Here is a 12,615-nt window from a genome sequence, read left to right as displayed (position 1 = left end):
ACGCTACAAAAGACCGGGTATTATCCCTAGGTAGCCTGTTCCCTACAGATGATGTGGGTGCCTCTAGTGGCACAAAGAGAAAGAGCGACCATTTTGGCACAATAGATGCAGGTGTCCCTTGCGGCACACAAGATCAGGTAACCTTCACGGTACAAAAGACTTAATTTCACCAACTGATGATCAAGATTATTTACTACCAATATTGACAATGAGACAGATGAATATATGTTTGATTCCCTTGAAAAATTAGACGATGACCTCCTTGATGAGGATCTAGACCAACGCAGCAATTCCAGTTCCATTAAAGACCCAGCAGGTTTGGGGATGTTTAATCCCTTTCGCATCACTCACCTTAGGGGATCTGACTGGTGGCCTTTGGACCAAGTAGCAAAATTTATCAAATTTCGGATAAGGAAACCCCTTGAGAAAGACACACGAAACTGAATGAAGACAGAATACCCTAGACCCTTTTTGGTTAACAAATCAGGGATGACACCCAATTTAGACATCGATTTAATGGCCTTCCTGGGTAAAACCAAAAGAGACCCCAGAAAGGGACTGCAACGTTGTCTTAAGCAGTGTCAAGACAAACTGCTGGACACTCTAGGACCACTGACTAGAATCCTAGATTTCGCGGAAGAAGCTTCTATTAAAGGCACTCCAGTGGATGTAAAACTCCTCCAAGGATGGAGCCAACGTGCCCTATTCCTTCTTGGTAATGCCAATGCAGGGCTTACCTCGGAAAGGAGAAGGACTATACTAATGCAAATGAATCCCAAACTGGGAGACCTGGCGAACAAAGATGACCAGTGTGACACGAATGACTTACTCTTTGGCGAACATCTTGTCAAAACCTTGGGGAAATATGTTTCCACCTTCTCTGACTTTAGTAAGGCTCAGTCAAACATGAGACGCATGTTTGGAGGTACAATGTTTGGAAGGGCTGACAGGATGGGACTGGCTGTCAGCCGCGGACACTTCAGGTCCCCCTTCTACCAACAAAATCAACGAGGTTATGGAAGATACTTCCGTGGAAACAACAAATTTTTTCCGCAAAGAAGCTGCAGCACTCGTAAACGAGGCGGAGGTAGAGGCAGATTCCAAGTTCAAGGACACAAGGTAAGGATCCTCCCCTCTGGTTCTTTCCACCCAAAGGTAGGAGCAAGACTACGCTTCTTCAACCATTGTTGGTCCTTATTAACAAACAACTCTTGGGTTCTAGATACTATAAAGGGATTCAAAATAGATTTTACCACATCGCCTTACCAGTCTCACCAACTCAGGGAACTTACCCTATATCAGTAACAATCAACTCTGGTAGACAGAGAAGTGACTTAAATGCTATCAAAGGAAGCTATATGCAAGGTAACAAACTCTGGTCAGGGATTTGTGAGCACGATATTTCTAGTTCAGAAAAAAGACAAAGGTTGGCGCCCTGTAATAAATTTGAGGGAACTAAATACTTTCCTTGTGTACAAACACTTCAAGATGGAAGGTATCCATCTTCTAAGGGACATCCTACAAAAGAAAGACTGGCTCGTGAAGCTGGACTCGAAAGAAGCTTATTTTACAATCCCTACGGACAAAGAATCTCAGAAATACCGAAGGTTTGTCTGGAAAGGAGTGACCTACCAATTTTGTTGTCTCCCCTTCGGCCTCTCCTCAGCTCCTTGGTGTTTCACCAAGGTTCTGAGACCAGTGGTTGCCTCCCTGAGAAGAATAGGATTTTGGCTAGTATTCTATCTAAACGACATATTACTGATGTCTCAAAGTCAGGAAGAACTACTAATACACATGAAATGGTCAGTGGACCTTTTGGAAGGATTAGGATTTGTTATCAACATAGAGAAATCCGTCATGACCCCAACTCAGAACCTAGAGTTCCTAGGATTCCAGGTAAACACCAATTCAGCCCAGTTACAACTCCCACTGAAGAAGTTGTCTAAAAAAAAAAAGAAAAAAAAGTAACTTATGTATTATCCAAAAGTATAGTAAGCTTACGGGAACTAGCAAGAGTAATTGGTCTCTTCTCCTCTTCCATTTAGGCAATCTCCACAGGGCCACTCCACTACAAGGCCTTACAAAGACTGAAATCTTCAGGCCCGAAGAAGGTCCTTTGGTATTCAGACAGAGTCCCCCTGTCATTGGAGGTTCGAGAGGACCTCCTATGGTGGTGGAACAATCTAGAAAGCTAGAATGGGAAAGCGATCTTCAGGAACAACCCGGATCACACTGTGGAATCGGATGCAAGCAATCTAGTTTGGGGTGCAAAATTAAGGGAAATGGTCCCAAGAGGAACTCCCACTCCACGTAAATTGCTTAGAAATGTTGGCAAGTTTGAACGCTTTAATGAGCTTCAAGTCGGTACTAAAAAACTGCGTAGTTTTGATCAAACTAGACAACTTTCTGCTGTCTCCTATATCAACCGCTTAGGAGGGGCAAGGTCAAGGGTACTTGCAAATCTCGCCAAGAGAATTTGGTACTTCTGTTGGAGTCAAAAGATAGTTCTAAAAGCAAAATGTATCCCTGACCCTCTAAGCACAAGGGCAGATTGGAATTCAAGGTTTCTAAGAGATTGAAGCTATTGGAAGCTGAATCCAAATATCTTCAAGAAACTTCTGGACCTATGGGGCCCTTTCCAGGTGGACCTTTTGCCAGCAGGTTGACATTTCTGATAGATCTGTATTACAGTTGGAGACCAGATCCCCAATCTGCTGCAGTGAGCGCTCTGGTCCAATCTTGGAATAAACGGAGATGCAACGCCTTCCATCCATTTGCACTGATTAAGAGGGTTCTACTGAAAGTTTGAACGGAGCGTTGCAGCATCGTTCTAATTACTCCTTTCTGAAATACTCAAATAAGGTTCCCAGGGGTGGTGATATTGCCAATGGAGGTCCCACGCCTTATCCCTGGGAGTTTAGATCTTCTCCAGGGACAAGCAGGAGGGGTACACCTTCTCCTTTTAGAAGGAAACATGAACCTTCTTGCTTGTAGGATTTCAGGGTTTCAAGAAGATACTCTGGCCTTTCTGGAGAAGCTAAAAATGTACTGGATAAGTCATGGGCACCAGGAACAAGGAAAAGATGCACTGGTGTAGTTGGTGTCTGGAACGCGATCTGGATCCTGTGGACGCCCCTGTAGTAGACTTAGCCAATTACCTAGCAGATTTATTTAAATCAGGTTTATGCTATAGAACAGTTAACTGATACAGATCAGCAATTTCAGCAGGCCACTCACTTTTGAATGATAATTCTATTGGTCCCTTAATACATAGAGTAATGAAGGAAATAAGACTTGGGTGCCCTCCATGGGCCAAATATGATTCACTATGGAATGTTAACCTTATCTTTGACCTTTTCACCTCTTGGCCTGATAGCTCTTATCTTTCCAAAAAACAATTATCGATTAAATTAGCAACATTACTTTGTCTAATATCCTTTAGAAGACTGTCAGGTGTTAAGGCGTTAGAGATCTATAACCGAGTCTATTCCCCAGATGGAGTACTTTTTGAAATATGGAAAAGGACCAAATCTATGTCTGAAAATATTTTGTTCGAGGCATATGAGCTGCAGATTGTACACTTAGCATAGGTCGCCATCTGGTGTTGGGCCCGGATGTTTGCAGTTTGTTTTTCTTCTTGGACCGTGCTTGGAAGTCACGAGTTTGGTGACTCCTCCTTCGGTCCGTACTGCGCATGGGCTTCGGCTCCATCCTCAGATTGTTTTTTTCCGCCATCGGGCTCGGATGTGATACTTCGTGCTCCGGCTTCGAACTTCTACGGTTCCAGCCTCGACGGAAAATCCTCGATTCTTCGAGTTCCTTCATCATCTTCATCTCTCGAAGCGGCACTTTTTCCATCCCGTACATCGACACCGGCCTTCGGGCCCTCCGCGACTCCGGTCCCGGCCGATGGAAAGGACTCCGTTTAAAAAGTGCCCAGAATGTGGGTCTAAATTTCCCCACACCGACCTCCATCAGGTGTGTAACCTTTGCCTCTCTCCGGAACACGAGGCTCGAGACTGCCCCGCCTGCAAGTCTTTTCGATCGAAGAAAACGATCCGAGATCGAAGGGCTCGACGCACCATGGCGCACTCATCCTCGACAGTTCCACCGGACATCTTCGGAGACGACGCCGAAGCTTCGGGGCAGACACACACCGAACTGGGAGAAGACATCGTCAGCGCTTCCGAGGCCGACGACTCCGACCTGGAGGACGTAACACTAGGACAGCGGGCCGTGAGTACAATGCCCCCTCCCAGCCCCGCACCAAAAACCAAAGAGACTCCGGTTACTCCCTCGCCTGCCGGCCTGGGCAAAACCAAAACCAAAGCCTCGATCACCCCACCTTCGGGCCCGGTGTCGAAGCACTCAAAGTCTCACGGCAGCTCGGGATCGAGCCAGCCGACGCCCGGTGCCGATAAACACCACTCGGCACCGAAGCCTGCAAAATCCAGCTCGACTCCGAAACCACCGGTGCCGAAGCCTGGACACTCGGCGCCGACCAAACACAAACAGAAATCGGTCGGCACCGACGCTCCGGCGCCGAAACAGCATTCGACGCCGAAACACACGGAGACCTCCAAAAAGCAAGGCGTACACAGAACATCGAAACCTCCGGTTCCGAAATCGCCGGTGCCGACAGACGACTCGGCGCCATTGGCTCTGTTTACACCAGACCCTTTACAAAAGACTTTGTCCAGAGATCCAAAGACTGGCCTTTTGACTATGATTACTAAGAAGCGTCGCCTTGAGGCTCCGGCTCCTCCTCCTCCACCCAAAAAGAGGGACTCAGCTACTTCTCCCCTTAGAGTACCCTCCCCACTGCCACCCCCCCTCCCACCACCACCCCCTCCACCTTTACCTCACTACGATCCGGCCCCATCCCCAGATCCGGATGACGGGGACCCGGACAATGACCCAGGGGACGCCCCAATGGATCCCACTCCACCAGGGACCCCAGATCCATGGGAGGATTATAATAACCCTGATGTACCCAATGTACCTCAAGACGACCTATACCCATCAAGGCCGTCTCCTCCAGAGGACTCTTTAGGGTTTCACCATTTAGTGCAGAGAGCAGCACACTACCATGGGGTGGACATGCACACGGAACCAGTGGAAGAAGACTTCCTACTGGATACATTTGATTTACAAGATCGTTCCACTGCTATTTTACCCATGCTTAAGGGTGTCACCAAGCACGCTACAGAGGTATTCAAAGACCCTGTCAGAGCCAGAGTACTAAACCCTAGAATAGAGAAGAAGTACAAGGCGGCACCCACAGACCCTGCATACATCAAGGGCCCTGCTCCTCTAGATTCCCTAGTTGTCTCCACAGCTAGAAAGCGGGCTAACTCCCAATCCTCAGGAGATGCCCCACCACCAGACAAGGAATCTAAACTTCTGGACGCGTCTGGTAAACGCACCGCCTACCAGGCTGCAAACATGTGGCGCATTGCAAATACACAAGCACTGCTTGCGCGATATGATAGAGCACACTATGATGAATTAGAGGCTCTTATGCAGCACCTTCCAGAGAAATACAAACGCCAAGCTCATGACCTGATACAGGAGGGCAAACTAATCACAAACACCTCCATTAAGTGTGCCCTCGATGCAGCAGACACTGCTTCTAGAGCCATAAACACCAGTGTCCTGCTTCGCCGCCATGCCTGGCTCAGGATATCAGGGTTCAAGCCTGAGGTCCAGACATCAATACTTAATCACACCTTTGACCAGCAAACACTCTTTGGCCCAAAGGTAGACGAAGCGCTCGAAAAAATGAAGAAAGATACAGACACAGCGAAGTCTATGGGAGCGCTCCAGACCCAAGCCTCTAAGCGTTCCTTTCGACGCTCGTCCTTTCGTGCCACAGGTAGAGGCTCCTCCACCGATAATGCCTCTACCTCCTACAAATCCCCTCCTCAAAATACCTTTTCAAAGGGCAACCAAAGAGGTGGCTACAGAGGCAACAACAATAAGGGCAGGGGCAAAACCAACAATACCCGTTCTGCCACCCCACCCGCACAATGACTCCCCTTCGCTCCCCCCAGACCATTCCACTCCGGTCGGGGGCAGACTACAAGATTTTATCCACGTATGGGAGTCCATAACATCGGACAAATGGGTGACCCAAATCATTCGGTCAGGGTACTGCCTCGAGCTAACATCTACCCCACCCAATATCCCACCAAGGCACCGCCCAATGTCCCAAGAGCATTCCACACTGCTCAAACAAGAGGTACTCTCGCTCCTCCAGAAACACGCCATAGAGCAGGTACCCGACAATCAACGAAATCTAGGGGTCTACTCCCTATATTTCTTAATCCCAAAGAAAGACGAGACCCTCAGACCCATTCTGGATCTCCGGCCTCTAAATGCCTACATACATTCAGACCACTTTCACATGGTCACCTTACAACAAGTCCTCCCACTCCTCTGCCAGGGAGACTTTCTCACAACACTGGATCTGAAAGACGCGTACTTTCACATTCCAATACACCCCTCTCACAGAAAATACCTCAGGTTCGTGGTGGACGGGCAACATTACCAATTCAAGGTTCTCCCCTTCGGGGTCACCACTGCACCACGGGTGTTTACCAAATGCCTAGCAGTAGTAGCAGCACACCTCAGACGTCAACATGTTCACGTCTTCCCTTACTTAGACGACTGGCTCATAAAAGCCGCGTCCTACCACCAATGCGTGCAACATACAAACAGCACCATCCAACTGCTTCATCAGCTAGGCTTCACGGTGAACTACCAAAAGTCCCACCTCATACCATCTCACACAAAGCAATATCTCGGGGCCACCATAGACACCTCAAAAGGTATTGCCTATCCAAACTCAGCCAGAATCACAAGCATTCTAGCCTTACGCAAAATATTCCTTCCTCAACACTCTCTACCAGCAAGAGTGTTTATGAAGCTCATAGGGATGATGGCGTCCTGCATCTTCATAGTGCCCCATGCAAGACTCCACATGCGTCCACTTCAGGAGTGCCTAGCACAACAGTGGAACCAGGCCCAGGGTCAGCTGACGGATCTGGTGTTGGTGGACGGCCGCACACATCACTCTCTGCAGTGGTGGAACACCACAAACCTTTCCAAGGGACGGCCGTTCCTGGACCCGGTTCCCCAAGTGACTCTAACAGCGGACGCATCGCTCTCCGGCTGGGGAGCGCACCTCTTACACCTCACAATGCAAGGTCTATGGACGCCACAGCAAAAAACGCTCCACATCAACCATCTGGAGCTTTTGGCGATCTTTCTAGCCCTAAAATCTTTCCAAAAGCAGATTTCAGGCAAAGCAGTCCTCATTCGCACAGACAACATGACTGCGATGTATTATATACAGAAACAGGGGGGGACACACTCTCCCCAGCTCTCCCGCTTAGCCCAGAGCATATGGAGATGGGCAATTCCCCAAAACATTTTTCTCCTGGCACAACATGTTCCAGGCGTACAAAACACCATAGCAGATCTGCTCAGCAGACAGACTCAACAACTACACGAATGGGAACTGCATCCACAAGTTCTTCACCCATTCTTCCAACAGTGGGGGCATCCTCAAATAGACCTCTTCGCCACCCACGAAAACAAAAAATGCCCAAGCTTCGCCGCCAGATACCCACACCCATTGTCCAAGGGCAATGCGATATGGATGAACTGGTCAGGCAGATTTGCATACGCCTTTCCACCTCTCCCACTAATTCCATTAGTGGTCAGGAAACTACAACAGCACTCCCTCACACTCATTCTGGTAGCTCCGACGTGGGCCAGACAGCCGTGGTACACCACGCTACTACAACTATCAGTGGTACCACATCAAAAACTGCACCTTTCCCCATGCCTCCTAACCCAGAACCATGGAGAAATCAGGCACCCGGACCCAGCTCAGCTCAACCTGGCGATCTGGCTCCTGAAATCTTAGAATTCGGGTACCTTAACCTTCCCCCTGATTGCATCAACATCATCATGGAAGCCAGACGTCCTACCACTAGAGCATGCTATGCCGCAAAGTGGAAAAGATTTGTAATGTACTGCCGTAACAATACAATCAACCCTCTAGATGCATCCATACAACACATCATATGCTATCTGCTTCATCTTCACAGGTGTAACCTGGCGTATTCATCCATACGCCTACACCTAGCAGCGATCGCTGCCTATCTACAAAACAGACAGCATTTGTCACTCTTCAGAGTGCCCGCTATTAAAGCCTTCATGGAAGGCCTTAAACGAGTAATTCCTCCCAGGGCACCACCCTCCCCTGTATGGAATCTAAATTTGGTCCTTACACGACTAATGGGTCCGCCCTTCGAACCAATGCACAAATGTGAGCTACAATTTCTCACCTGGAAAACAGCTTTCCTTGTAGCTATCACTTCCCTTAGAAGGGTTGGTGAAATACAAGCGTTCACCATACAGGAACCTTACATACAAATGCATCACAGCAAGGTCATACTTCGAACTAATCCGAAGTTCCTGCCCAAAGTCATTACCCCCTTCCACCTCAATCAATCAGTGGAATTACCTGTCTTCTTTTCGCAACCCCAATCTGTTGCGGAAAGGGCCTTACACACACTAGATGTGAAAAGAGCGTTGCTATATTACATACAAAGAACGCAACCCTTCAGGAAAACCAAACAGTTGTTCGTTTCCCTTTCTCCACCACATAAAGGCAACCCCATCTCAAAATCAGGGATAGCTAGGTGGATTGTAAAATGCATACAAATTTGCTATCAGAAGGCAAAGAGAACATTATCTGTTCCCCCTAAAGCCCACTCTACAAGAAAGTTAGGGGCTTCTATGGCTTTTCTAGGGAATATACCCTTAGATGACATATGCAAGGCAGCCACATGGTCTACACCGCACACATTCACAAAACACTACTGTGTAGATGTGCATTCCCAGCAGCAAGCTAGGGTGGGCCAGGCTGTACTAAAAACACTCTTTCAAACAGCTGCAACGGATACCGGTGGTCGCCGCTAAGGTTGGGTACTGCTATATAATCTATGCTAAGTGTACAATCTGCAGCTCATATGCCTCGAACGGAATATGCTACTTACCAGTATGCATCTGTTCTTGGCATGTAGAGCTGCAGAGTTGTACACGCCCACCCGCCTCCCCGGCTACCTGTATCCGTTCCAGTCCATCTTATTTAGATACAACACACATGGGTTTCTCACTGTTATTACTACGCTCCATCATTTCCCTGTTGGCGAAAAACAATCTGAGGATGGAGCCGAAGCCCATGCGCAGTACGGACCGAAGGAGGAGTCACCAAACTCGTGACTTCCAAGCACGGTCCAAGAAGAAAAACAAACTGCAAACATCCGGGCCCAACACCAGATGGCGACCTATGCTAAGTGTACAACTCTGCAGCTCTACATGCCAAGAACAGATGCATACTGGTAAGTAGCATATTCCTTATCCTTATTTTACTGATTACCCAAAACTATGTGTGGTGAGTTTTATGAAAATCTATGAACAAAGCATAATTGATGTTAGCCCTAATAAAGAACGTAAATTACTAATTTTCTTTGTAAAACCCTATAAGGCAGTCTCTTCTGCTATAATTTCGAGATGGGTAAGAACAACCATGTTTGGAGCAGGGGTAGACTTATCCAAGTTTGGCGCACACTCAGTGTTCTGGGGTGGGGGAATCCCTTACTGATATTCTAAAAGCAGCACACTGGTCAAATAATTCCACCTTTGTTAAATTTTACCTTAAACCTGTGGAACACATAACCAATGAAGCATTAAAAAGCTTTGAACTTGCATAATGGTAGCCTCCGGTCTTGTAATGAAATGACGATTCCCCAATTAACATACAGAGAGAATCTTGATTTCATTAAAGACAATGGAGGCTAACATTATCCCACCCACCACTCCCTTGTGGATTTTGAAGAAAATATGTTTGTATGTGGTTTTTTATATATACGTAATTACTAAAAGTTATACATTTCACACTGTCTAATGGTTTTTTAATCCCTTAAGCAATTGATATGACATGTTTTTCTTTCTATTCTTTCCAGACACTGCGTCACTGTGAGTACTTCTTACTTTAAATGCAATTAACAAAGAAGTCAAATTAACAGATACTTTACCTTGTCGCAGCTCTGAGAGGATGATGCCTAGTTACCACAACATTTTATTCAATAAAGCTTTATTATCGGATGCGAACCATAAAAGCAATGGACATAAAAAAGAGAAAGATACAACAATTCCAGCATACCACCATACAAGATTCATAAAATAGAATACTCATGATAAAATTAAAAATAAATAGGGCCAGATTGATCCTATACACTAAAAACAAGGGATATACAGAATAAAATCAATCCATGGTAAAACTAGGCCTGTGAAGACACAGATACAGTTGATAAATGCTGTTTAATTTTGGCACTTCGGGCGCTCCACATAGCCCAAAGATATCTCGAAATCGCAAAAACAATTATAGGAGTAGTGTCAAATTTTAGAATTCTAAAGGCTTCCCTGTAGTCTCTAAGGCCCAACAGTTTGCAAAGAGGAGTGATCCAGTGAGCTCTGATTCTAGCATAAAACGAGCAAAAGAGCAAAACATGCAAATCTGTTTCTTCACACCTATCGCATCCAACGCATAAACTAGAGACCGAAGGGATGACTGACCATTTAGCTGTCACAGCCCGCAGAGGGAGTGTCCCATATCTCAATTGGACATACAGCTTCTTGGCCAATGCAGGTTGGATGATATCCAGGCATTTCTCAAAATGGTAGTGATCTTTTGCCTCCAAAAACCTATTGGTCAGTCTGCCCAAAGACGGATTAGTAAGAGCAAGTTCCAATCGGTGCTTATTAAGTAGGATAACCAGCTCTCTCCTGGATAATGAGTGACACGTCTGTTCGGGAGCACGCCATAAATCGCTCCTACACAGGGACTGACACGCATTCATAACATATTGTAGCCAGGGGATTTTCCCAGCCCCCCCTTAAGGACAACAAATCCCTTAAGTCGTCCCTATAGCTTAGCAACTCCGGGGTGGACCAGAGCCGCCTCCAGTACAACACAGGGCGATTCGAAATTTTCCCCTGAATGGGGGCTAAGCCCAAGTCAAGGCGTAGGGGGAGTAATGGTGTGCTCAGTGGGAGACTCATTAAACGTCTAATAAAAGTATTCTCGGTGGTCATCAGGGAAGTGGCACTCAAGTGGCCCCATAACTCTGCCCCATAGAGCGCCCCGCCTCTCGCCTGGGACTTATAAATTTCTAGGGGCGGGCCCAAAGATTTAAGTGGGGACCCACTATGAACTTTTAGAATGCCACCAGAGGATTGGGACAACATCATATTTGCTTTAGCTACCTGGGGCCCCCACCCCATCCTATCGTTCAGTGTTACACCAAGATAATCAAAGGTGGAGACCCTTTGAAGCGCCACTCCGTCCAGATGAGGGTGCGAGCAACTAGATATTTTTGCGTTAAAGGCCATAAATGTGGTTTTTGCCAGATTAATCTCCAGGTTCCTTGACTTGCAGAAAAGGCAAAAAGCCTCCAATATTCGCTGTATAGTGTTACAATTAAAAGAAAGCTAGGTAGTCCATAAGATGTGGTCCAAGATCTCAGCTTTATTCTTCAAGCAGGATCCACAACAAGTTCATGCTAGGCCTTAGTCAGTGTCCAGCAATGCCCCACCAGGAGCAGCCTCCCTGCTGCTCAGCCCATCTCACCAACTGATCTTTGCTTCCACTCAAACACACTCAACATTCCGATGACATCACACAGACTGAGCAGCAAGGCAAGGACAGCAACAGAGAGGATGCATCATTTACTTCCTAGATTATAACACATCCCCCCCCTCATCAAATTTGTGTAAATAGGAACATGCAAGAACAATGTACCTTCATGCAATTTGTGAAGCTAGGAAAATGCAAGAACAATATACATTTATGCAACAAGGTTAAATAAATAAATTGTGCGATGATAGAAAGACACACATACCCAAAAACCAACGAGCTTCAGGTAACACGAAGCTTCAGAATATAACCCTGAAAAGGATAATCTTGCAACCCCTGACAGGAAAATCAAGATGACAAAAAGATAATAAGCTTCCACACGTGCGCTCCTGTGACGCACAGATCAACCATTCTCACCAGGTAACCTATTAAAGGGTACAACCAGACATAAGTCTGAGAAGCCACACAATAAGGAGTCTTCTAACGTGCATTCTGATAACACACAGACCAACACCTCACACGAGGTAACCACCAACCCAAGGGTAAAACCAGACAGATGAATCTGAGAAGCCTTAACAAAGGTCTTCTTACGTGCGCACCCACCACGCACAGACCAACACTACACACGAAGTAGCCAACAACTCATGGGTAAAACCAGACAAGGAAGTCTGAGAAGCCTTAACAAAAGTCTTCTTACGTGCGCACCCATAACGCACAGACCAACACTTCACACGAAGTAACCAACAACTCATGGGTAAAACCAGACAGGTAAGTCTGAGAAGCCTCACAATAAGGATCTTCTTACGTGTGCACCCACAACGCACAGACCGACACCCCACACGAGGTAACCACCAAATCATGGGTAAAACCAGACAGGTAAGTCTGGGAAGCCTCACAATAAG

This window comes from Triturus cristatus, chromosome 8 (assembly GCF_964204655.1).
Source record: "Triturus cristatus chromosome 8, aTriCri1.1, whole genome shotgun sequence".
In the NCBI taxonomy this organism is placed as follows: Eukaryota; Metazoa; Chordata; class Amphibia; order Caudata; family Salamandridae; genus Triturus; species Triturus cristatus.
The sequence above is the reverse complement of the archived record's forward strand: the minus strand, read 5'-3'. Positions refer to the sequence as shown.